The 26,659-nt window shown below is 41.8% G+C and overlaps 1 long non-coding RNA gene across 2 annotated transcripts in view; it reads left to right on the plus strand.

Annotated features, from left to right (window-relative positions):
* Window positions 1–328: 328 nt before the first annotated feature.
* Window positions 329–26,659, plus strand: part of LOC106494763 (uncharacterized) — a 32,331-nt gene continuing 6,000 nt past the window's right edge. The window contains exons 1-4 of one of the 2 annotated variants that reach the window (XR_010883840.1): window positions 329–601; window positions 1,656–1,718; window positions 2,624–2,804; window positions 5,021–5,188. This is a non-coding gene — a long non-coding RNA (uncharacterized lncRNA). Of the gene's footprint in view, window positions 602–979; window positions 1,719–2,623; window positions 2,805–5,020; window positions 5,189–26,659 lie in introns of those variants that run through there. The other variant, XR_010883839.1, reaches the window with a different exon arrangement.

The raw sequence follows: 26,659 nt of genomic DNA on the forward strand, positions 1-26,659 counted from the left end.
CGCGCCCCCTCCGCCTCCCGAAAGGGCCGCGGCCGCTCTGCCGGCTCCCCTCCGCCCGCCTCTGCCCTCGGCTCCCGCGGGACGGGAGCCGCCCGGGGGCCCCCGCGGCTCCCGGCCGTGGCCGGGCGGGGAAGCGGCGCGGCCGAGGGGCCCGGGGCGGGGGGACGGTGCGGGAGGGCCGCGGTGGCGACGTGCCAGCCCGCCCTGGGGAAGAGGGGTGCCGGAGGCCGAGGCGCTGCTGGGGCGGAGACGGGGGTGCGGGCGTCGGTGGTGGGAGATGGGGGAAATGGGGGCTTCGGGGCGATTCTTTGGCGGTTGGCTACGGCTGCTGAGGTGCCGTGTGGCGGCGGCGGCGGTGGAGCCGTGTCGGAGGCGCAGCGTGCGTGACTAGGCGCGCCGCTTCCCGGGGGAATCGATAACCGTGGCGGGAGTTGCTGATTCCGGGACACGCAGCCCGTTTCGCTCTCACGCTAGAGGCGTGAGGATAATGATATGGGTGAGAGTGAGACATCTCTGACAAAGGAAGTTAGGCCCTTTCGGAGCACCCGGTTTAGGATAAGGTGTGTCTTCCTGAGGCCAGGGAGAAGAAAGGATCAATAAGGTCTGTTATATAGTCCTCCATGTTTCTTAACCTAATGATAAGTCTGGAGGAGTTTCTTTTTGTCATGAATAGTTGCTCTGGCCCTAGAGACTCTTAGCCTGACATGAAGTTTTCTCAATGATAGATTTTCAAAAGCCATTTATAAGTCACTGTGAAACTATCATGACTGTGCTCTGCCATTAGGATCTGGGTGAGAGGAAAGTTGGTTTTTAAAGGTGTAATATTGCTGTGGTCATGAGGCCCTGGGCAGGGGAAGGCAAGCATTTGGCTTAAGCAACAATCAGTATATTTGCCTTTTTTCCTTCGTTCCATCTGGAGTTAATTCTCAAAAGGTCAGAGATACAATGGACAGAGATTAGAATTTTAGGTTTGTGCTTTTACGTAGTGAATAATAGAATGTTATCCATCGATGAATTAATAAATGTGAGGCAACTATTCTTGCATGTATTTTCAAAATGCTAATTGGATGGTCTTCTTCATGCTTTATCATGATTTCTTCTAGACTCATACTGCCTGAGTCCCAGAGGAAGTGGTAAAGAGATAGTGGGTTTGTGTTGTTTGCCACAGCATTCAGCATACAGAATCCAGGAGTGGATCAGATACTGCCTGTCAGGCCTTAGGCTAGTTGGGTTCACAAATGTCTGTGCAGTACAAAGTGTCTCTGCTGAAGTGATGAAATTTCTCACCTTTGATTTCAGCATCGCCAAATACAGTAATGTTCAGCAACTTCAGCATCCAGATGGGATGATGAATTCTCTGAATCAACCTCAGGATATTGTCTCAGCTTGTAAAGTTCTTGATCTTTGTTTGGACTAGAACTGAGATTATATATGTGGAAATTAGGTCTATGCTGTGAAGAATCCATTATTTGTCCTTGTCCTGTAAGCTTGGGCATTTATTCCATTATAGCAAAGGACCTATTGATAATACCCTGTTCAAAGTTAATGAAATTCTGTCATAAAACCTTATGGAAATATATAACTTATTCCAGAAATTACTGTCCTGGCAACTTGCTACAGTTTTATGTTATCTTTTTATTTTTCCTTGTCAGTAGGTATTCTCTCATTTTCACCTAAGGGCCTAATGATCACCTCCATTTACATATGAAGTGAAAGTGGTAAGAAAAAACAACTAAATCAAAACTGATGAATTGCACCACAGAAGCTTTCTGGATTAGTGTTGCGTCTCCATCAGAGATAAAACAAACTATTCCACCTATAAAGCATGGATAAGTGGATTTTATTGGAGCAAATCTGTCCTAATCAAAGGCAAAACTGACCTAATCAAGACTACGTCCTTTACTGTTTCCCCTCAAAAATTAGGAAGATATTAGAATTACAGTCTGCCATGCAATTTATTTTGCACCTCTCTCCCACCCATTGTAAACTTGCATTAAGACATGCAGGACCATCATAAAAAAAACTGGGAAGTGCTGGGCATAGCAAGTCATAGGCACAGAGGACTTGATATCAGCTGTGCGATGAGTCTGGAGTTAACTGCACATATCATGTAGAGTCTACTATACGTGTGCAGGTCAGCTGCATGTCTTGTGTGTCTGTCTTCAGACCTATTGTGTGTTGCAGCTGCTGTCTAGGTCTCTTCAGGTTGGGGTCGTGGATTTATGTGCCTTAAGACTACATCTCTGGCAAGGCATGTCAAGGACAGCAAGAAGGGCTTCTTCAAATACATCAGCAGCAAGAGGAAGACTAGGGAAAATGTGGGCCCTTTGCTGAATGGGGTGGGTGCCCTGGTGACGAAGGATGCAGAGAAGGCAGAGTTACTGAATGCCTTCTTTGCTTCAGTCTTTACTGCTCAGGCCAGCCCTCAGGAGCCCCAGACCCTGGAGGCAAGAGAGAAAGTCTGGAGAGAGGAAGACTCTCCCTTGGTGGAGGAGGAGTGGGTTAGAGATCATTTAAGCAAACTTGACACCCACAAATCCATGGGCCCTGATGGGATGCACCCACGAGTGCTGAGGGAGCTGGCGGATGTCATTGCTAAGCCACTCTCCATCATCTTTGAAAGGTCATGGAGGACAGGAGAGGTGCCTGAGGACTGGAAGAAAGCCAATGTCACCCCAGTCTTCAAAAAGGGCAAGAAAGAGGACCCAGGGAACTACAGGCCAGTCAGCCTCACCTCCATCCCTGGAAAGGTGATGGAGCAGCTCATCCTGGAAGCCATCTCCAAGCATGTGGAGGACAAGAAGGTGATCAGGAGTAGTCAGCATGGCTTCACCAAGGGGAAATCATGCCTAACCAATCTGATAGCCTTCTCTGATGGAATGACTGCCTGGGTAGATGAGTGGAGAGCAGTGGATGTTGTCTACCTAGACTTCAGCAAGGCTTTTGACACTGTCTCCCATAGCATCCTCATAGACAAGCTCAGGAAGTGTGGGTTAGATGAGTGGACAGTGAGGTGGATTGAGAACTGGCTGAATGGCAGAGCTCAGAGAGTTGTGATCAGTGGCGCAGAGTCTAGTTGGAGGCCTGTAGCTAGCGGTGTCCCCCAGGGGTCAGTACTGGGTCCAGTCTTGTTCAACTTCTTCATCAATGACCTGGATGAAGGGACAGAGTGCACCCTCAGCCTCCAAGTTTGCTGACGATACAAAACTGGGAGGAGTGGCTGATACGCCAGAGGGCTGTGCTGCCATTCAGAGAGACCTGGACAGGTTGGAGAGGTGGGCAGAGAGGAACCTCATGAAGTTCAACAAAGGCAAGTGCAGGGTCCTGCACCTGGGGAGGAATAACCCCATGCAGCAGTACAGGTTGGGGGTTGACCTGCTGGAAAGCAGCTCTGCAGAGAAGGACCTGGGAGTGCTGGTGGACACCAAGTTAAGCATGAGGCGGCAATGTGCCCTTGTGGCCCAGAAGGCCAATGGTATCCTGGGGTGCATCAGGAAGAGTGTTGCCAGCAGGTGGAGGGAGGTGATTCTCCCCCTCTACTCAGCCCTGGTGAGGCCACATCTGCAGTACTGCGTCCAGTTCTGGGCTCCCCAGTACAAGAGGGATGTGGCACTACTGGAGCAAGTCCAGCGAAGGGCTACAAAGATGATTAGGGGACTGGAGCATCTCTCTTATGAGGAAAGGCTGAGAGAGCTGGGCCTGTTTAGCTTGGAGAAGAGAAGGCTGAGAGGAGATCTTATCAACGTGTACAAGTATCTGAAGGGAGGGTGTCGAGAGGATGGGACCAGACTCTTTTCAGTGGTGCCGAGCGACAGGACGCAAGGCAACGGGCACAAACTGAAACACAGACACTTCCATCTGAACATGAGGAAAAACTTTTTCACTGTGAGGGTGACAGAGCACTGGAACAGGTTGCCCCGAGAGGTGGTGGAGTCTCCTTCTCTGGAGATATTCAAAACGCGCCTGGATGCAATCCTGTGCAATGTGCTCTAGGTGACCCTGCTTGAGCAGGGGGGTTGGACTAGATGATCTCCAGAGGTCCCTTCCAACCTCAGCAATTCTGTGATTCTGTGATTGTGATCTTGATATGGTCTTTAATGACATAACCATAAGCTAGTTTCCCCAGAGGAACCCTGTCTCGCAGTGGGGATGATGTTCTTTGGAGAGCTTTTATGAGAGGAGGCTAGAAGAATTTCTTGCCTTTAGTTTATCAATATAAAGGCTAAGAGGAGGTTTGATGTTTCAGAAGGAGTAGAGTAAACAACAAGGTTGGAGAATTGTGATTTAAATTAAAGACAAATGTGTATAAACTGTCTATTAATGAGTTTAGGCTGAGAATTAGAAGACCTTGGCTTCTCAGAGCAATGGGGTTGTGGAACAGCTTTCTTTTACTGAGGGCAAGAAGCCCACCTACTCTGAAGGTGGACAGCTTGCAAGAAGGATTATGTGATGTAGTCGCCTGAGATAGCAGTAGACTAAACTCCAGAAGCTTTCCGATTCTGTGTTTCTATTTAATATTTCTTTTAATGCTTATTGCATGTATATTTTAATGTACAGTTTACTGCAAGGCATTATATTTCATTGAATCTAAAATCATTAATTTCCTTTAAGGCTTTTCAGGAGTGCTGTCATTCTACTAAACATGAATGACTTTGTCTCTATAACACGGTTATGAAATGAATGGCGTTATCATATCTTACATCCAGGAAATTAAAAATATCAGCACTTCTAGATACAAATATGAAGAAACTGAAGACCTTCATTTCCAGAGTAGAAAACATTTTATACTCTTCCATGTATACTGAAAGTCCACCTCCCGCTGACTTCAAGTGTACCTGCAGGTTCAACATCTCTGCAACTCATGCCGCAGATTACTTAAATGAGGTGGGGGAGAGAAATGGGAAATATGTAATGCAAATTCCTTAGAATTACATGTGAACTTTAGGACAGAGTTAGAATCCAGTTTTCTAGAGCTTCAGTCATCTGTAGTAACTATAAGACTCTCCTTTTGTTCTGGCAGATCCTGCCTCCTCCATCACATGCCTTTCATCTCTGCAGCAGTGAGGTAGAGATACTACAGACAACAGCTTCCCTGCCTAGTCTCTATACCAGGCCTGTCCTGTGCGCCGAGTTCATGGCAAGTGAGGATAGTATATCACAAAACAGACGCATGGCACAGTGAATTCAGGTAAACAAAACAACCAACAACCCCAAACTTGCAAATAGAAAAAGCAAACTTCTGTTACGGGATTTACACAGGCTCCCACTGAACATCAGTGTGACTTAGCTCTTTAGATCAACAATATCTACACTATTTGAAATGGACATGTAATGGGTAGCAATAGAAAAAATGTAGCCATTTGGGATCCTGCCTTGTGTGGGATGGAGATTCTTTACAAGTAGGTTTCATATCTGTTTGCATAATGGTGAGGGAATATATTTCATGTTTATAAAGAGCCTGTCTTATGGCAATTACAGGACTTTTCTCTTTTTCTTGCCTGCTACTTCCTATCTTCTTCTTTGCCTCTTCACCTGTCCCCAAATTTATATTGCTATCCCATCCCATCCTGTTTTCTATTCTGCTTTCTGCTCAGCTTCTACCCTTATGCTCCCTGTCTTGTGCTCCTTGCTACCATTCTTTCTGTAGCTGTACTCTCTGCCCTTCTTTGCTTTTTCCAACTGCCAGTAAAAGTGGATAGAGAAAAAGACTTGCCTAGGAGGACTAGACATATATTAGTCTTATGTGAGAGCTGGAGTATGGAGTCTTCAGAAAATTTTGCTGGCAAATTAAAGATGTCAACTGAGCATACTGAAATTGATTTTTTTCATTAAGTTTACCATATTTGGGTAGTTTTCCATGAAAATGGCAAAAAACTTAACTTCCAACCGGCCAACTTCCTGTCTATTTTAAAGGAGTCAGTCTGATGGCTGTAGGTGTTGGAGTTCTTCAATAAAATGTTAAAAGCTTTCGTGAGCTTCAGGGAGAACAGGCCTCTGAAGGAAGTGCTGAGTGTGTAATTTGTATTGGGTGCTGTTCTTATGCAAACGGTTTTCTGTTGATTGGAGGAGGGGAATCAAGGAATATTTGAGTTAGGAAGGTAAGTGTCAGTGTGGGAGACTGGTATAAATTCAGTTTTGCTGTGAATGTCACTTGTCTGATTTAATTTGCTGCTGCGGGATAAGTGTATCTGTGTACTGAGAGAAGTTTTGTCTTTGCTGGTGAAGGATGATATTGATGAATATTGATATCTGCTGTTGGGGTAAATGCTGCTGTAGTGTGATATACCAGATCAGCTATTGCTCACATTTGGTAGTAAAATTACAGCCTTTGTCTGACACTTTTTCTTCTCTCATACCTACAGTAGTTGCTATTAAATTCTACTTCTCTCTTGGGGTGAAATAGATATCACATTATTGCATGTAACAGTATTTCTCTGCATCCTTTCTGTGATCCTGTGATCCTGTGATTCTGTGATTCTGTGATCCTTTCCTTCTATATCATCTGGTACTGAAGAGTTCAAAGAGCTCTGGGGAGTAGAATCAAACCTACTTTATCTGTGTTTCTATCTCCCGCCCTCACGTAGATTGCCTTTTGACCTGTGGGTGAGGGAGGATGCTGACCAAACACAGAACAGTTCCCTTTTTCATGCTGTTAGCATAAAAAGTAGAGGTATGTTAGAACTGGTCCTAAGCAGGTCCAATGAACCTCATGTGAAGTGACTCCAAAGTGGGGGAGAGAGCCATAGGGGATTCCTGCTCAGCAAGACAGTGCACAGGTCTGGCTAGACGCTAAGCTTTGGCAGATCTCCCTTGGGCCTCTCTGTTTTCTTCCTTGGCTTTGTCCCAGCAATGATGAGTTGTAAGTGGGAGGACAGGGGAGCCAGGTGGAGCCAAATGGCATCCCTGAAAGGTGAGGTGTACCTTTTTAAGGAAAGGAAACAAATATTCTTTTAATGGCTTTTCCTTAGTTAAATGCAACTTGCTCTGCCAAAGCCTAATAAAGGGTGCTCTTATGCATGAGCAAGCAGGAGTGGCAAAAGTCACTGAGATTGTTGAGTAAATTTTATCCTCGTGAAGCTTTTTCTATCAGGAGGTAATAGTAGGGCCCATAGAATTAAGATAAATGCAGCTAATTTCCTTTTAATGGTGATTTGATTATTCTTTCATTACAAGTAACTGGTTCTCTTTTCTAATTATATGGCTTGCTTTTATCCAAGAAAAATTATCCAATTTATGGGATTGTACCATTAAGGTCCCTCATCCGTGAACAATTCATTGTGGTGCTATGAAATTGCTAGTTTCATAAAATGTCTGTATTGCAATAGATATGTATACATTTTTGGCTCTTTTGCTATTTTGCCAATGGTCATGACAAATGAGAAAGCAGGTAGCAGGAATGGATGTGTAAGACATGAAAATGAAATGCATAGGGCAGAAAGCATAAGCCCTACACTTTTAGCATGGCTTTAAGGGAGTGAGTAGTGTTGGAGGGAAGGGGGCACTGGGGAACAAAACAGAAATGTATAAAGATGCACTGGTACTTGGAAAGGATTCATCAGTTGGTGGTTTAATAAATTCAGAGAGAGCTCTTTCTGTTATGCCTTTGACCTCTGCACTTTTTCCTTTTCATCTCTATCTTTTTCTCCTTCCCCTGCAGCTGCCTTATGCACACATTATCCAAAGGGGAGATAGGACATCAGTCAACCAGATTACACAAGCAGGGGTGGTTGGTGGCAGGCAGTGTAGTTAAGAGTATGTTGAAGGTGTGAGGAAGGCCTCAGGGCTGCAGGCAGATCACTGCAAACCACTATGATTAGTTTGGTTTCCTAGTCTTGTGTAGCTGTGATGGCCTAGGGATGTAAGCAGGCAAAGTTGGTGCAGAGAGGTAATATCTCTTACTAGATCAGTTGATAGAGTTGGAAAAAAATAGACAGGCATTGGATCTGAAAGCATCCAATGAAGTTCTCTATATATGCTAGATACTAGAGGGTTTTTTTTATTCTATGCCATATAATGTTAGGGCCGATAGGTACTTGAAAATCAAATATTTGTCTGTATAGGGAAACTGACTGGTAAAGGAATCATGAATAATTATACCACTGTAGGTAAGCTGGGGTAGTTCGCTATGTGGAAACTCCATTCTAGAAAAAAAGTCACTTTCATTCTGAAATAGAGTGTCTGCTAAGGGAGCAATACCAACAAAACTACAGTTAGCAAATTATTCCCAGTGTAAACAAACTATAAGAATAAAGGAAGTAAGGGGAGAAGACAGAAAAGACAGAGGTGTGAAGAAAGTAGACAAGTGGTTAGCCAGAGTTAGCTGTGGGATGATGTGATATAACTATCCTTTCTCATGTGAACTTTATAGGCTAAAACAAAGCTTGTAGAAAGTCTCAGAAAATAAATTTGTTTCAAGGTATGGTATTTTTTTCAAACTCAGTATTGAAGAGTTCTTGGTCTTCAATCAGCATAAGCTGGAAGTAGGATGTGTATGTATTGAATTCTTCCATAGTTTGTAATTACAAGATTCTTAGTATTAAGCCCTAATTAAACTTATTACCATCTTCCTTATGCAAAGATCAGAAACTTGAGGACTATGAAAAATGCATGCTAGAGCTCTAACTAGTTACGATTATGTACCTGGTACACAATTAATAAAGGCTTATGTATAGAATTGAATAATCCTTTAGTGGAATAGGGAGTGATATTTATTTATATACCAGGCTGAATACACTTTGTCAAGCCAAGAACAGGGCACTATACATGCATCTTTAATAATTAAATTCTTTGAAATGGTAAACATATAGCATCTTTGCTTTACTGAAGCAAAGTCATCATACTTATATGTCATCATTATAAACAAGCTGCTTAAAGATTGCCCATGCTAATGCTCTTAACTACATATATTAACATTATAGAAAGCCTCAGATAAGCAGGATGAGCAACCATGGAGCTACAAGCAAGAAAAAAGCTCAAGACTATTGAAAGAGGTACCTAGGCAATGAGTTGCCTCCTACACTACTGGAATGAGGTTACCCAGGGGAAATTTTGCCTTCTGGAGAAACCTAAATAAGAGAGCGTTCTCCCTTCTCCCTCTTTGCACATTCTGCTGCTAATGAGAGAGCAGAGCTTTCTGTTGAGATAATGAGCTTGCTTACAATATATAGCACAAAAAATAGTAAGATCACACATTGCTGTTTGCTGTGTTGGCAGGTAATACCATTTCTGCAGCAGGAGATATTTGTGAATGGAGAGATTTAAATGTGAAACTTATCCAGAGATGACTACAAAAGGAGTTTAGTCTGAGGGTGCTAGATGTTCACTATGGGAAACAGTAACACTGGGAGGAGTTTTCAGATTTAATTTCCATGTATTTGAACACTGGAGACTTTCAAATTAAATAATCAGAGAAGTTGTAATTAAATTCCAGGATTTATTTCATTCCGTTTCTTTATTGGACTCCTCCCAGTGCAGCTAAATGGTTCCTGTTCTTATCAAATTATTCTTGTTTGTATAGCTTTCGGTAAAGTATTTTTGAAAGGTTAGATGTTATTGATATATAATTAGCAGGGCTCCCCTTCTTAATAATAGGGAATTCTATGAATTAATTTAATTTCTGTAAGTTCAAATACAGTGTTTTTATAAATCTTTGCCTATGCATAAAAGTTATGCAGGGATCATTAAAATCATAAGATAATTAAGGAGAAAGCTTTAGTGTAAAAGATTATGTTAAGTGTATCAAATATTTCATAAGTCTCTGCTTTTTCTGACATTACTGATTACCACCCTTCTTAGCCATTTCATTCAGATATTTTCTTGGAGAGACAGTGTTTTTTCTTTCCTGGAATGCAATATTGGAGGAGTACTGGTTGGCTGGTTTGCCCTGTCGTTTCCACACCACTGTCATGAGAGGGTAGGAAATAAATTTCCTGCTCTGTGAAACTTTTCAGGAATACAGACTTCTTATTCTACATAAGAAGACTGCAGAACTTTTCTTGTGAAAAAAGAAACTGTATTCTTACAGTATTAGTGAAGGCAGTCACCTGGTATGTGAGAGATGTCTTTTCAAGTTCCCATTTTGCCCTTTTTTAATCTGTTGAGTTATTTTATATATAGGGTGATCTGTCTTGTCTTTTCCTTATCTTGTATACAAGAACCTTTTCAAAGCAGATGTTTCACTGACCATTAATTTTCCAGTGACCCCACCTCATGTTACAGCAGATAATTCTGGACCAGAGCCAGCTGTTGTTTTCTGGCTCCAGTCCAAAATTTTTCACTGAAAATAAATACACAAAATCTGCATACTTCACATACTGTGGAATCAATGAGCATGATATAGAAGAAATGTCTGGTTCTAAAACATGATGCAGAAAATAAAGGTTTTGTTATTATTTATAAGTAGGTTTTTCTTCTTAGCATGCATAGTTTAAAAACTATGTTGTGGCTGTCATACTATCGCATATTGGAATCTGTATCAGAATCATTATAAATAATGCTGCATAAGAAGAGAACCTTTGAAAGACTTTTTCCTAGGACATGTCAGAAGCAAACTTTCTGTGACCAACTAAAAAAGTTCAGCCTTCTCAAGGCAACAAATACAAACTATGCCAGCATATTTCCACAGTCCAGTCAATGCCTTCTTCTGAAGAACCATCAGAATCTAAGGCTTCTGCATATTGTTTCCCCAAATATGATATTTTATACAATGGGCCAAATGCATCAAATATTGCTTCATTACTTTGAAAGTCAGTTTCTGCCACCCCTCTCCATATATTCAGTCATATTCGTTCTTCTCTCCCCTCTCTCCCTCCCCTCTCTCCCTCCCCTCTCTCCTTCCCCTCTCTCCCTCCCCTCTCTCCCTCCCCTCTCTCCCTCCTGCCTCTCTCTTCTCCTTGCTAGAAAGTAGCAATCAGTTACATGTCTCAATTCTGGAAGGCATTTCTGCTTGAAATGGTTTTAATGTCTGAGACATCACATGGGAAGCGTTGTGCTTCAGAGCTGGTTTCTTAACCTGGCCTATTAGTGGACCAATTTTCTCTTGAGACCACCATTAGGAATACTAGTGTTGTGTTCAAGGTTTTGAACTGTAAGACAGTTACACCACTTCAAACAGCTCATTTTGATATTTTTTTCTAAGAAAACAGTCCTTTGGTAAAGATGACTGGATTTAAGGTTCTTTAGAATTGGCAGGTAGTCATCACTGAAGCAGAAGAGTCTTACATGAAAATAATACTCTCCATAGAAGAGTATTTCAACTGTCTGGTGATATGTTCTTGGCTAGGTAGATGTCCAGATAAGATTTAGGCAAAGTAGGGGGCAAATACAGTCTGTATGGTAATAATGTGAAGTAACAAATATTTTATATGGTAGGTAATCATTTGAGAAATATTGAATGCTCCAGTTTCATGATAAGTTTACAAAAAAGTCAAGAACCTCTTTTACTGTCTTGAGGAACTATTTGATGGAATAATTAAAATTACTTAATTGAACCTTTACTGAATATGTAGAATTCATTCTTACAGATTAGTAGAAGGATGTGTCCTAGAAATGTCAAGTCTGTTTTCCAAGACTTTGTTAGGACATTCCCACAGAAAGACAGACATGAATTTTTCCCTTGTAGGTATAGTTCCAAGTTGCTGAAATTTTGAGCATAGTAGCCCTAACATCTCTTTGTAGCCTGTGGAAGGTAATCGGCGTTTCCAGAGGACAATTCTTCCCATCTGACTGAGCTTCTGGAGGTGTCTGTCTCCTTCCAGATCCATAAGCAACTGTGCTCCTAAATAAAATGAAATAGGATGAACATGAGCCAAAGTCTACATTTATAAGAGCAGTTTGATATATTTTCATTATGGCTGAAATTTGCTCCTAATGGACCTATACAAAGAGTGTATACTAATTAAGTTCACATAAGTTCACTCGGAAAGCACTAAAATGGTAATCAGACCCTAGCTGAGGTCTGTACATAGGGCTACATTTCATACTATGTTTAAAGTGTCATTTGTTGGGGGACTGATTTTTCCCTTTTACTTCATACTTAAATACTTTCATTCAAAGTCATGCATTTTCAGCCGGAGAGGAATATTCTATATTGCTGATGCAGTTGGGTTTATTAGTATTCTGGGCACATGGAAATTTAATTGGTTTGAATGAACAGTAGTTGTAGGGCCTGATAAGTAGGATGATTGTCATCGGGAGTCATTTAGCACTTTGCTTTCACAGAGCACAAACTCCTTATGACTCACATTAAAAGGATAAGGCCAGCTTTTCATCTGGTGTAAATCAGAGGAAAATGTTGCCTGTTGTGAATGTGTGTGTCCTTTGTATTTAATTAATTGCTTTAAGATTTTTCTAATACATCCATTGTAGGATTTGCATAATATCATTTAGTCCATCCACGCTTCTGAAATTCTTCTATTATACCTCTCTGGGCACTTTCTGTCTCATCTCTTTGTGGTGGGAGACTCAGAACTGAACACAGATTTCAAGGTGAGGATATATTGATTTAGACAGTGGTTTAGTACTTTTAGGATTTTTTTTTTCTGTCTGATACTTCCTTATATTTTGTCAGCTTTTCAGACTGCTGCTGAACATGGTGGTAATGCTCTTATTTTGCTGACCACATCAATATTCAGATAATTTCTTCCAAGACTGCATTTGCTAACATGGCATTTCCTCTGTTTTATGTTGTTCATTTAACCAGCATTTGTTAGGTCTGTATGTACTTACTCACAACCATATCTCAAGCTTCTGTTTTGACTGTCAAATAACATTGTGTCACTTGTAAATTTACCCTGCTCACTCTTTTCTAGATCACTAATCAAGACATTGAGCACTAGCCTGCATCTGCACAGTTAATCTTTGGCCTCAGTGAAAGTTAAAAACGTGTTCCCACTTTTTTACCTACATCAGTGACAACAGCAGAACTTGATGCAGCTGAGAAGGTGGTTAAAAAAATCTTTTTGTCCCTGTAGATCCCAGCATTGGTTGAAGATGGAATCAGTTTGGATTAAAAGAAGCATACCGTGACTAGTTGTGGCGGCATCAGAATCTGAGGGTGTTTCCAAGTAACCTCTAGGAGTTGCAGGAGTGGAGTCTATGCATGGATGTTTCCTACAGTGTGCAGAACCATGCAGTTATTATTTGGAATCTGAGAGTCCCCAATTGTTACCTGCTCAGCAGCTAACTGCTGGGGTGGGAGACAAAGTGTGAGCTAGGGTGTAATGGGTGCATGTTCTGCTCTCTAAAATATGCATAAGTGTGAGTGGCGCACTGGAGACTGTACACAGTAGACTAGATTGCACTGCGGTCGCTGTAAGGCTATGTGTATCTTTTTTCTCTTTCTCACATCAGACTTTCTAGTCATTAACAGAAAGCTGAATTTCTTCACATAACTTGTTTGATCACTGTGGTTCATTCAGCAAGCATGGGATAGCATGGAAGGCCTACGGTCCTTAAAAACTGCTATCTTTTTTTTTTCCTATGTTATATTCCCACATCTTCAATTTAGGATGACTAAGTCCTGGCATCTCTGACATTGCCAAATGATTGCCTGGCCCCTAGTCAGTTGTTGGCTTTCCACTGTTTTCATGTTCCTGAAATATTGATGCTGCTTCATGGCAAAAGACCTACTTGAAACCTGTGTTTAAGTACAAGATATGAGACATTCCTTTCTTTAATTCATCTCATCCCTCAGATGCATGTAGGCAACTTGTGGAAGGAATGGGTTGGGGAGGGGGAGAGAGAATGTGCGAGCAGATGGGGGAAAAATGGGATCAGATATCAAAACACCAGGAAAGGATTCACAGCTGAGAAACCTGAGCAAAAAAGAAGCATTTGGTTAGTTGGAAGTAGATGTCTCTTCCAATTTGGCAAGGAAGATCGACTTACTTTTTGGCATTTTGCTAAGGCAACTCCTGAGGGAGCTGAGCTGAGCTGCTTCTCACTCAGGTACCTAAAGATTTTTTCTGAGGATGTTTGGGTGCCTCTTTCTACATGTAGAAATCTGCCTGATCGGAGCTGAGTGTTTTAACTGGGCAGCAGGGTGGTTAGGAGTTTGAGGTGCTTCCCAAGTATCTTTTGAAAATCTAGCTTTTGATCTCCATGGGATTGCATGCGTCTGGTGTCTACTGGTCCTGAACCTCACTGCTGCCATGGTTAGAAAGCTTCCAGTTTCCAGTTTAAACTGATTCATGGAGTCCCATTTGTTTTTCATACCAAAACACTGCTACTTCCATCTCCCTCTATCCCTCCACTTCCCTTCTCCAGTGTATTTGGAACAGTCCCCTCTGCTAGATTAAACAAATTGACTCTGAGGAATGATTATATGATTATGATAGTCAATGCCATTCTCACACAGCCTAAACTAAGAGCCACCACTCTGCCTTGTCCGCATCTTTACCTTGCAGCCTATGCCACAGCCATTCTTCCAGGCCTGTCTCTCTCCTCTAAGATTTGTCTTTAATCACAGACAGTAGAAATATGCTGTGGGTGCTTTTCGGCAGGCAGTATGGGGGATATGGGAAGGCCCTGTGCTTGTGCTCTGAAGCACAAGAGCAAATTCTGTGTACATTTCAAGGTGGGAGCCTGCTTGGTTGGCAGGCTCTACCTCGAATGCTGCAATTCAAACTTGCGATTCACTAATGCTGCCTGCACAAGCATAGCCTAAACCTCCTGCACAGTAGGCTCTTTGCCACTCCAGGCAGCCTCAGTACCTGTTGAACATGAATTTGTCATTGTTCAACGTGGCATACTTGGCATGTTAGAGCATCCTAGCGAGATCTCAGTAGGGCTTGCAATGCTAGCACATTGACTTCTCTCTCTTACTGATGGAAATGAATCTTATACCTCTTGGCAACACACTTAGGTTTCTCAGCCCTGCATCACATTAGCAAGGGGTTGTCAGATTGTGCTCAGCTAGAAATGTGAAGTCCTTTTATTTTGCTGCTAAATGATGGGCTTCCAAGTTTATAACAGAAATTCTGGTGCTAATCCCTAAATATGGCTTTATACTCCATGATCTTCAGTTTTATCCTGCCTGTGTCACTCAGTCCACGTGTACAATACCCTGATCCTCTTCTGCATTGACAAAGTCTTTCAATCTTGTGATATGCTCTAGTTTCATTAGCATGTTTTCATTTTCTTGTGCCAAGGTCATTAATGAAAGTATGAAATAAGATCAGTTCCAAGGTTTCAAGCTCGAAGAAGCCTTAATTGGTTGTGCAGGATATGTTTTGCAGATAAACAAAGGACACAGCAGATCCTCATGGGGGAAAATTAGCCTAATCCTGGTGACCTTTATAGAGTTATCCTGATTATTCAGAGGATGTTGCTTCATTTTGGTCTTTCATCCTGCATACAGCAAAACAGTTCCTTTTCCTATGGCCTGAGTAGCCTTATAAGGAATGGAATAGGATTTGGAAGAAGCACAGTTAGAGGAATAACACATTGAGGTGGTGGCTGGTGAGAAATACTAGTCTCTTGCTGCTGAGTGCATTTTGCAGTGATTTGGTAAAGAAAAAAAAGAGAGTCTTCCGGAGATTTGGGAAGAGGAGGTGGATATGGTAGCTGAATGCTCTGAATAGCCAGATAAGGAGGCCTTGCAGAAATGCTATATGTTCTCAGGGTCACAGAGTCAGAAATGCATTGTGCTCCTAGTGTGACTCAAACAGCCACTTGTGAAAAATAGATATGCCTTTGTATAAAGCATTAATCAAGCTTATTGCATGTCTTCTTGTGTATGGAATACTATTATCATGATTCATGTGTATGTTTTACCTTATTTTATGTGCAGAATTAATCGCACTTTCTGTGGAATGGAAAGACATTTTCAGTGATTTTTGTAATAAATAACAGTGAAAACTTTGTTAAACACTGAGCTAAACATTGTGTTAAACCAAAAAAAAAACATTATTAAGCATTTGAAAAGCTGATAGGAGTATTAAAGCCTGTGGCCTCTAGGAGGGTTGTCTGCCCTTCTGTGTTCCCCAACAGCTGTTGCTGTGGCACACCAGCCATTTTCCTGTCCTCTTCTGTCTCTCTTCTCCTTATTGTACTGATGCTCTGGAGGGAAAAAAAAGGAGAAGAACAAGAGATTACTTTCCAGCTTCTAGGTTTTAATCCAGTGCTGATGTCCTTTTGCCTTTTCCTCATGTTTGTGTCTCCATTTTTGCAGGCTCTTTCTTGACCTAAACAAATCTGGGTTAAAAGGATCTTCCCAAATTGTTGCTGGTTCCTTAGATCTGTTGCATAAAGGAGGTGCCTGACTCTTCTGTTAACCTGAAGAGAATTTTATTAAACATGGCTTGTATTTTTTGATATCCAGGAAAGGAGTAGGAAGGTAACTGGAGAGAGATTTCAGGGCGGGGGGGTGGACTCTGTTATGAGGGTTGATGCCTGTTTGTAGGATGGAGTAGCAAAGTGCATGAGAGGCAAATTACTAAGTTGGCACTTTTAAGGCTGTCCTCATTTTGAAGGATGTCACTCTCAAGGTGTTACCAACAAGCAAATTAATATTTTGTTTGAGGAGGGTAAGGACAGAGCATGACAGTACATCCTATTCCCCCAGAATAATGTCCCCAGACTAGGCACAAGCACACACTAACCCTGCATGAGCAGTGCCTGAAAGCTGCGTCAGTTCACAGTCTCCATGCTAAAGGAGATCACTACTTTTGGCATAAATTCATTTAATTCCAGCAGGTCAACATGAAGTACGCTACAAAATGACAGGAAAGCTGCAGAGAATTCCCTATAGCATCTCTTAGAATAGCTTTCTTTTGGCAAGTGTCTGTGTAGCCTGAGCTAGGCAATTTACCTTATAATAATTTATTCTGGCTGAGGGCATTAATTAAACTGTAAGCCAGCAACCTGACTCTAGAAGGTTTTTCCCCCATTGTTCAGTAAGCGCTGTTAGAGTAAACAGTGCTTAATGAACATCCTTCCAACTGATTTGGTTTTTCTTTAGCTGTGGGTTTCTTTAACTGATGTGATGCCTCATCATCTGGGCAATCAGATAAGTGGAGGAGGAAGCAACAATCTTTGGGATGGAGATGAAAGGGTGTTTTGGGGGGGATACAGCAGATTTTCATGTTGTCTGTCATCATATTTGTTTTGAAGAGATGAATTTTTGCAGTCTCTGAACACTTGTAGTATAATGTATCATATAATATCCCCTGGAATGGTCCCTTCCCCAGTTTGTGACTGAGAGTGATGCTCCAGCTGGGATTGAGAGAGAGAACCTAAGCAGCCAGGTCTTCAGTAATGTGCAGTAGCAGGTTACCATTCTTGCAGCCCAGCTCTTATTTCCTTTATTTTTATCACACTGAGGATCCTAACTAGTGCTGTATCCCCCATGTGCTTTTTTCATACTTATTTTTAGCCCAGCACTAAGCACCTGCCAGTGACAGGGCCAAGAGACAGTCTTCTCAAAAAGGCCATAAAGTTCAGGCCTCAGTATGGGATTGTGGGATCGTGATGGTAAATCAACCTGCCACCAGCTAGAATACTGAAGAACAGCATTTGGCTGTTTGCCAGAGCACAAAGAGGCAGGTAACAGCCACACCAACACAGGTAGCTAGCAGAATAAGTTGGGATGTCAGTAGAAGAATGTGGAATCATTTCAAAGGAAGGATGTACCTACTTTTATCCTGAAGGGATAGACTCCTCCTCAGCTTTACTGAATTTGGCTCCAAACAGGATTTAATCCTTTGCCAGAGCTTATAATGAGGAAGGAGCCAATCTAGCTAACATTAGTTTACAAGCTTTCCTACAAGGATCCTAGGTGAACACAAGGACAATATCTTTCCTTCATATGGCATTGATCTCTCTATCAGTTCAGGAGGCAAAAGGGAGAGGAGGAAAAGCTTGTGCCTCCTTCACTTGAGCAGTCATGGAGCCACATCTGAATATGCAGTATTGCCCTTTTTAATTCCCTACATTAGTGTTTAGGCTGTAGTCCCACTGTTTACCAGTCTGTAGTCTTAAGGGGCTCTTTGCAGTGGAGAAGGAATTGCCATTTCCAGCTGGACACAATTGTTACTGTGTATTGTATATGAAGTATTAATCTGAATGCTGTTAAACTCAGAGCAAGTCTATGAAATGTACTATATATAAATCCTATCTCTCTGACATCCTTCCAGCTGGAGTTAGGCATAGAAAGGGAAAGAAAAAAAGCCCTCACCTCCCTCATGTCTTATTGTAGAAAATCCCTTTTGTTCCAATTTCCCCACATTCTTTGCATTCTTCTGCAGTTAGGGCTGGGTCTGGAGCAAAAACCAGCCAGACCATGAACCTGCTGTAAAGCCACAGGTGTAAGGCACAAAGATAAAGCTTAGGGAATCCCCCGCCACAGGAGAAGGGGGAGTGTGCCTTGTGCAGCATCTCTTTCCTCTAAAGGATTAGGGATCTGTCTGGAATGGAGAGGGAGCATCAGGAACAAGTATCTTACGATCAAATCTATTCCCTTTCAATGAGGTGGAGAGGAAAGTCCTCTGGCCTTTCTCCAGTGCAAATGGCAGGACCTGCAGTAGATTTGGGCCCTAAACTCTGGACATCATACTACCTACCTTCCTCTGTTGATTTTACCATTCCTGTTCTCCAATTAGCCTGGGTCCAGAAGCTACAGGTAGCACACTTCAGGAGGATATGACTTACATTTTAAAGTTCACTATGTACAGTATGCCTTATATGTACAGTAAGGGGCTCATTCCCATTAATGTTGCAATTTTCATTGCCAAATATTTGGGAGTAGCTTAATTCATTTGGTAATGCAGGTATACATGTACCTGAATGGATCTGTTCTGAATGATGCTAGAGTTCTCCAAGCATTTGTCCTTTGAAGCATTTGCCCTAAGGAGACAGTTCCTTTTTAATGCCCAGCAAAGGACTGTTTGAGAAACCTCAGCAACCTGCTCCAAGACAGCTTCTAAGCATCTGTCCTCAGCTAGAAGGAAGAATATGGCCACAACACTGCATCCCGCTGTTAGAGAAAATAAAGCTGAGAAATAGGGAATGTTGCTTTTTTCCTGCTCAAAGAAAGCAAAGTGAAGCAGAACCCTCACAGCCTTTTATATCAATCTAATTGAATAGAAAAATTAAGGACATCAAGTTATCTGGACTTTATAGTTGAAATCTAATCCCTGTCAAAGCATTTCTAGGATGTGCATCATGCCTGTTAAAGCCATTGTAATCATGGTAACAGAACCTGCACGCTAATTTGTGCTTCCCTTGCCACAAAGTACCCTGGTGATTTTCCTTCTGTCCTCATTTTGCATAGTGAGTGAGACTGATTCCATGTTAAAACTCACAGTCCAGTGGTGAAAGTGTATCTGCCTTACCCAGATGCGTCAGTTAGCTGTTAGAGATGTATAAACAATTTAAAGGCAATTATTTAAGGTGGAGTCCTGTGTGTTTGCAGGCATTGCTGTGCAACAGGCAGTGATGACTTGCCCATAATATCTTTGGGTAGCTTCTCTCACTTTGTCATCATGACTGTACTTAGCATATCAGGAAAAATATCACAGTCTGTATGTGATTACTGCTTTATTTGTTTATGTAGTCACTTCCATGTTTCCATCTCAGTCCAGCCCCTTCCAGAGCTACAGAAGCACCTGGTATGTTGTCTGCTGAGGACATTAGGAGCTTTTTAATGAAAGATGAAGTGTTTGGAGCATAATAGATAACTGCATTTGAGAACACAGGAAATCTTTACTCACTCTGAGTAGCTCCAGAATACAGGAGGTTGTTTGATAGAGACCCTGCTCTCATCAGCTTTCACTGCATAGATGTCAGTTATGCACTGCTAATAACCTCCGGCCTGAAGAAGTGTCACATTTCTCTCATGGAGTTTTTAAAGCTTTGTCTGATTCAAAGGTTAAATTTAACCCCTGCTTCAAACACCATTCGAGAGCTTGTTAAAACTGAATGTTAAACATCTAAGTTACATTCCAGCACTTCATTTAATTTCTTTTTTTTTTTTGCACTTGAAGCAGTATCTGACTTTTGTTTAAAGTCCACTTCCTTGCCTGTTTTTTCATATGCCAACACAATATTTAGATCATTTAGATTGTAGTTTGGCAGAGCTTTAAAATATTTAAATGCAAGCCAAGGACTGCTTTATAACTCATCATTTTAGCTAAGTCATTAAGAACCCTGAAGTACTGGTTAAGCCTTAGGCCTGAAACACTCAACTGCTTTTTACATTTCAGAAGTTCTCTTTTTACCCACAAATCTAAAGTTCCAAAATATTAGAACACCCTCAGTTTATGAACAAAATTAGAGATTGTGTTAACAGATTTCATGCAATGTTTATACTCTCAGTTCCTTGTTCAGGCACTTAAATACCTCATAAGCATCTGAATGATGCTTAAAAGGTTATGATGCTTAAAGGCTATGGGAGCTGGGGGTAGTTAGTATCTCTGAAATCAGGGCACTTACTCAGTTGCACTGGCTGATGGTCTGTGTCACCAGGAGAGAAGCCAAGCTGAGTGAAGCACATTTCATCCTCCAGATCCTTTCAGCAGGTCCTTTCCTAGGGCACAACTTGTTGTTTACAACAAAGGAAATGTTTCAACTAAACACAGTCCCCAGGGGGTACTTTGCTGTTTCTGTTAACCAGAGGAAATAAGACACACCTTCTCATGTGACCTCAACAACTTCTTTCTACCACAGTCCTGTGGTAGGCAGAGATGCTAAAACCGTCCTTAGGCTGCTGCTTTACCTTGTCAAAAGATGCTGCATTTGTAAATGAATATGGGCTCTTAGGTAGACACTGAGATTTAAAAAAAGCAGTTAGATTCTGAAATGCTTTAGAAAATCACACCAGGCCCTCATTCCAGTCAAAAGGTCATGTGCTGCTGTGATGTATCCTGAAATAAGAAAAACAGTCCTTCTACTTGACAAGTTGAAAGTGGCATTGCACACTGATACAGATATGCTGCCTTATTTATAACACAGATTGTTTCCCATCAGTTGAAAACTAGAGCTCCACTTTGCTGAGATGCTGCATACATCCTGCAAAGCACTTTGACTTTATTGGCAGCTGCGGTTGCTTATCATCTTGTGAGAAGTTCTCAGCAGTTTATAGGAGCAGTTTTCAATAGGAAAGCAGTTCTCTGTGTTCCTCTGGATTATAAATAGATCATGTCCTTAGCTAAAGGGTTTGTCTCAGTGTTCAAAGTTGTGTTATTGAAAAGGTCAATATTTTATCAATATTAGCTGTCTGTATCTCAATTTGGAGAGTTCAAATAATATTTCTGAAGCGCTAAGCACCCATAATTCCTTGGTTTCTGGGTGCTCAGTTCTGAATTTCAATTTATATATTTAAGTATGTTAATTCATTTTATGTTCATTATGCAAATCATGAAATATTCCTTAATAAAGCACTTTTGCTAACAATTGGCCAGGTTAAGTTGCAATATCTTGTACATACAATATTTTATTCTGAACTTGCTCTTGATAAATACTAAAGAATTTGAAGGAAGGATATGTCTCCCATCCCTTCCAAGATCATCACTGTGCTATCAGGCATAGACTACAGGGCAATCCTATACATAGACTTTAGGAGGCCAGTAGATCCCACTGACTGCAGCAGGGTCCTGAGCAGGCTCTGTACATGGGACGGTCAGGACCAGGCCACAGCAACAGAATGCTGACATAAAGAAAACGTCAGAAATATAGAAATTAAAATACTCTTGCAAAATGGTGCCCAGCTCTAATCAGCACAGAGTGGAGCAAAGCAACAGGAAAAAACGGGAAAAGGCTGAAAAGAATTATCCAAAGGTGGTGGTTTAAAATCTGCCCTTATATAACTTGGTGAAGTCACCAAATATGAATTAGGTCCAGCAAACTCATTCAATTTCTAACTCTATAAATAGTTTGCTCACTCCAGCAGCATAAATTTAAGGCTTAATAGTGGTTTGGCAGTTTCCAGTTCTTAAAGGGAAAAATCTGAATATTTTGCCAGTTGTTGGTTAGGGAGGAGCTAAAGCATGGTGAAACACCCTGCAACTCATTTCCATCAGAGCACACTGACTCTGACTTAATGTTTGAACTTAACCCCTTTCTGGGATTTGGCATGTCTGATTATTAAGAAAACATAAGAAAGCCTAAACCTCAACCAAAGCTTCCTTTCCAAGAGCCCTGTCTGCCAGCATGACTCAGCACTGGAGTCTCTGAAAATCTCTCAGTGCAGGATTTTAGCACCTTGGGTTCAGTGACTCAGCAGAATATCCCTGCATTTTTATGCAGACCATTTTCTGTATATGCTTTTGGATTTCTGAGGAACGAGAGAAAACCTCCAAAATGTTTTTATGATTATCACTTATGACTTGGGTTTCCCAGCTCAATTTTGTGTTGCTAACTGAAAATGCAGAGTTAAGGCTGTAGTGGGATTACTTAAGAAGCCAGACAGGAAAGAGAAAACAATGGCTTGGATAAAAACCTTCCCTCAAGCATATATGGATAACTAGGCTTAGGGACGTGAAGAGGGACTCCTCAGCTCCAATCGTGGGCTATGAGGTTGCTTTGTGAGGGCTGGGCAGACATTGGAGATCTGATCTGCAAGGATATAAACCCTGCAGCGAGGGAGGGAGCTGAGCAGGGTTGCCAGGGTGTGTTGGTGAGGAACTGACAGCCTGGGAAGACTCACTTGGAGCTGACTGCAAGCAGTGCAGGCTGCTCCTGTGACTCCCGAGGAGGAGCCAGCTGGACCTGCCTGGGCTAGGAACAGAAAGTATATGTTTAGGTAAGGGAGTATACTGGGAGCAGTGTGTGTGTGTGTGGGGGGGTGGTAGGGGAAGAATAAATAGGGTTTCTTTTGGAGAAATTGAACTTGATTCATGGTAATCAACTGCTGTCACAGGCTCCCAGGGCAAAAACAAACCTTTTTCAGGGAGAGCTGAAGTGGTTGTAGTTGGTCACAGGGAGACTATAACCCAAACCTTAGTGTAAGCCTTGGCAAATCCTCCGTGAGAGGAAGGACACAAGCTCCTCCGCTCACTGAGCTTGCCTGGGGAGTCTCCAGAAGGGAGTGTATGTGGCCCGGAAATCGTGACAGAACTAAATTCTGTTTTTTTGCCTACTGTCCTTATTCTTCAGTTCAAAAATCACACAAATACATCACAGTCATCCCTGCCTCTGCTGTGGATCCTCTGCTCTGAGGATGCTCCAGAGGGAGGGTCCTTAGAGGGCAGTGGACTGGCTCAAATTGCAGACCTGGTTTGTGTCACTGGCACAACTGCGCATATAAAGCAAGTACACTTAAAGGGGCTGTGCCTCCGGCTGCCCCCAGATCACCTCTGTGCCAGCATGGGCTCTCCTCCGTGATCTGGAGAACCTACAGGGCTGGTGCTTCTCCCCACCACCGTTGCACCACAACTTCACCAACAAACACCACCTCTAGGGCCAGCCCTTTCCTTTCAGAAACATACCCAGCTCAAACAGGAGAGGACTGAATATGCTGTCCTGATCCCGAGAGGATCAACTGAGGGGGAAAGAAACCTCTGCAAGATTCTCGTTATGAAGTTTTTCATGGATGGCCCCTGCCATTACAGGAGTGGGGTTTTCCCCTTAATAAGTGTTATAGCAAACTCCCATATCCCATATTTCCATGCGGATTTACCTGTATCCTCATGGTCACCAAGGTCCAGGGGATCTACACAGAAGAGCATTTTTCCTGTCTCCTCTCCCTCCACAGGCATTTTGCAGTGGAGTTTGTCATTTGTGCTTTTACCCTAGGATCTTGCCTCCCCTTAATGGTATTTTTTACTTCAGGGCAGGGCATATCTAAAGCCATAAACAGAGAGGTGTTTTTCATTCATAAAGGTTTCTGAGATCTCATTTTTATTCATTGTGCAGACAGCAATATTTTTTCTTTTAAAAAGATAAGGAGGATGTATGTTGTTAATTAACAAATGTATTAAATATTTCAGCAAGAAAAGTGTTTTAACAGGCACTTCTGGTTTCACACACTATTTACTTATGATAGCTTAGGTGAAAAGTGTTGCTTGAGGGAAAATGTGATATGCTTACGCCAAGGCAAAATTTCTCTCAGCCCAAATCATTACATTTACTTGGCTGTGACCCTGGTCAGAAGAGTAGTGAAACTAGTTCATAAATTGACTATCAGCAGCCTGATGAAAGTTAATGGTAGTTTGGACTGTGCTTAACAGTGCTGCCTAGACATTTACATATGACGTACATTATGCTTTTTACATATAGAGTACACTATACAGGAATACAGGATACTATATGTAGTTTGATGAAATTACCAGTGAGCTAGTAGGTCTGATGCAATACACCTGTGATCAGGGACAGCTGAAACAGGGTTTGAAAGTGAGCAGTCAGAGAAGATGCCGTGAAATCAGTCTTAGCCTACAGCACCAGCTCTTCAAACTTTTGATTTCAGAGACAACAGGGGGGTACACATTCTCCTTTCTTTTATGTTTTAATATTTAAACTAACTGCTTTAATGTCTGGGGGAAAAAAAGTGAAATAAAAAGAAATCCGTTTCTGTATTTTTTTCAGCCACAAATCAAATGGCATTTTGGGAAGACTGCAGTCCTTACCGAGTGAGTGGTTTCACATCAAAGAATGTTGTTAGAAGTCATGAAGTAGAGCAGGGAGAAATGACATTTCTCTTGTTTCCTTGTTACCAAGAATTGTTGTTCTGCTTCTTGGTTGTATACAGAAGAGAATTCAAACACAACAGGCTTGTTCTGCTCTCAAATACATCAGGGCAGATCAATAACTCCACCAGAGTCAGGACTCATCTGCATGGGAAGTCATATTGGTGTAATTATAGATAAATTGCTACAGTTATGCCAGTATAATCTCCCATGTGGATCTTCTTATTACAGGAAAAAGTGACTTTTCTCAGCTTAGTTTAAACCACCTCTTAAGAATCATAAACTGTGTTGAAAATGGCCATTGTTCATAAAGGAAGAAAAATGCTCACATGGGGAATTAGGCTGCCAGCATGATTAATTAAATTCACACCTTCCTTTATACTGGTATAATTCCCCATATAGAAGCATCCATGGTTCGTGTCAGGTTCAAGTTGGTGTTAATCCTTCTTTCAGCCTTTTTATACCTCTGTTGAGATTCTGCTGCTAATAAGCTATCCAAAAAGAGAATCTTATTTCTGACATTTTAACACGAATGTCCTTTTCTGCTCTTACACAGTGGCTGGGGAAAGCCAAAAGTGTGATGATGTAATCATGTCACTTTACAATTACTCTCTCAGATATCAAAGCAGTTGATGATGTCCAGTAAATATTACTGTTCCCAGTTTTACATCCTTCTTTATTTGTGTTTGGTACAAAAAATGAAATCTTGGCCCCACTAAAGGCAATGGCAGAAATCCCAGTGATTAGAGTGGGACAGGTTTTTGCGCAGACATTGCAGAGCAGTTTTCCAAAGGTTACCTTTGTTTCAGTTCCTAGTTCTGGACTCACCCTCACTAAGCTACTGTTGTCTTCTAAAAGCATTAGTGAATTCAGTAAATCTCCCATGAGACAGGTTAGTTTTATCATCTCCAATTTCAATAGGATGGAACTTTATGCACAGAAACTTGCTCAAGTCTCTGCATGAAGGCTGAGCTGAGGCTGGTAATAAGAACCCAGATCTCCAGGCTCCCAGGCCTGTTTTTTAGCCCCAGGGACATTTCTCCTGGTTGTTTGTCATGACCTGCTACACCTCAGAAACCAGAATGATCCCCCTTCCATTTCTCAATCTGACTGGCAAAAAGATGTAATATTTTCAAATATAACAGTCAGCAAATTCTGTGCCAGGCAGAGTGTTCTTCAGCAAATGCAACATGGCTGGCAGAATGCAATGTACAGTGCCGTGTCTGCAGTGACCTTCCCACTAGATAAAGCTGTGCGGAGACCTGAGCAGCAAGAATACTCTGGCAGCAGTGGTTCTCCACACTAATTGCGTATTGACAGCACTTGTATTTGGAGTGAGCTGGTGCACTTTATTCTGCTTAAAAACACACTGAAATAAAATGGATACTCTTCATGGCTTAAATATATGAGTTCCCAATTTTGATCTATTAAAAAAATTAAATCCTGTGTTTCTATTTTAGTGTGTGCAAACCTTTGAAAACCCAGGTTAGAAATCAGTGCAAAATATATTCTAAGTAATTCTAAAAATTTGTACTGTAAGCCCTGAAAACACTGTTAGTAAGGATGAAGCAAGAAATAGCTTCTGCCTACCAACTTGGTTATGTGAAGATTCAACAGCTCAAATATGAGGTCAGAAATCTACCTTCTGCATTTAGGGTTTTGGTGGGTTTAAATCTGAGATAAAATTAGGCCCATTTCTGAATAAGAGAGCTGCATTTTTTAAGGCAAAGGATGCAAGCTATACTGTCACTGAGCCAGTTTTGACCAGTGCCTTACTTATACGTAAAAAAAGTTCAGTGCTCTGCTTAAAACTGTAATCCCAGTTTCTTCATAAGGAAGTGCACAGAAATACCCTTCTGTTTGCTTTGACAGAGGAGAGCACCTGAAACCTTTGCAGGGATGACCCAGGTATAGAAATGAGGACATCAGCATGTTTAACTCAGCTGGATGGGGCAGTGCCATATAAAGTCAGGGTTGGTTTCTGTCTCTGTCCTGACACAGCTTCCTCTCACTTGAAGCTGTAGAAGGTGAGGCAATTT

Source organism: Apteryx mantelli, chromosome 3 (assembly GCF_036417845.1).
Source record: "Apteryx mantelli isolate bAptMan1 chromosome 3, bAptMan1.hap1, whole genome shotgun sequence".
Lineage (NCBI taxonomy): Eukaryota > Metazoa > Chordata > Aves > Apterygiformes > Apterygidae > Apteryx > Apteryx mantelli.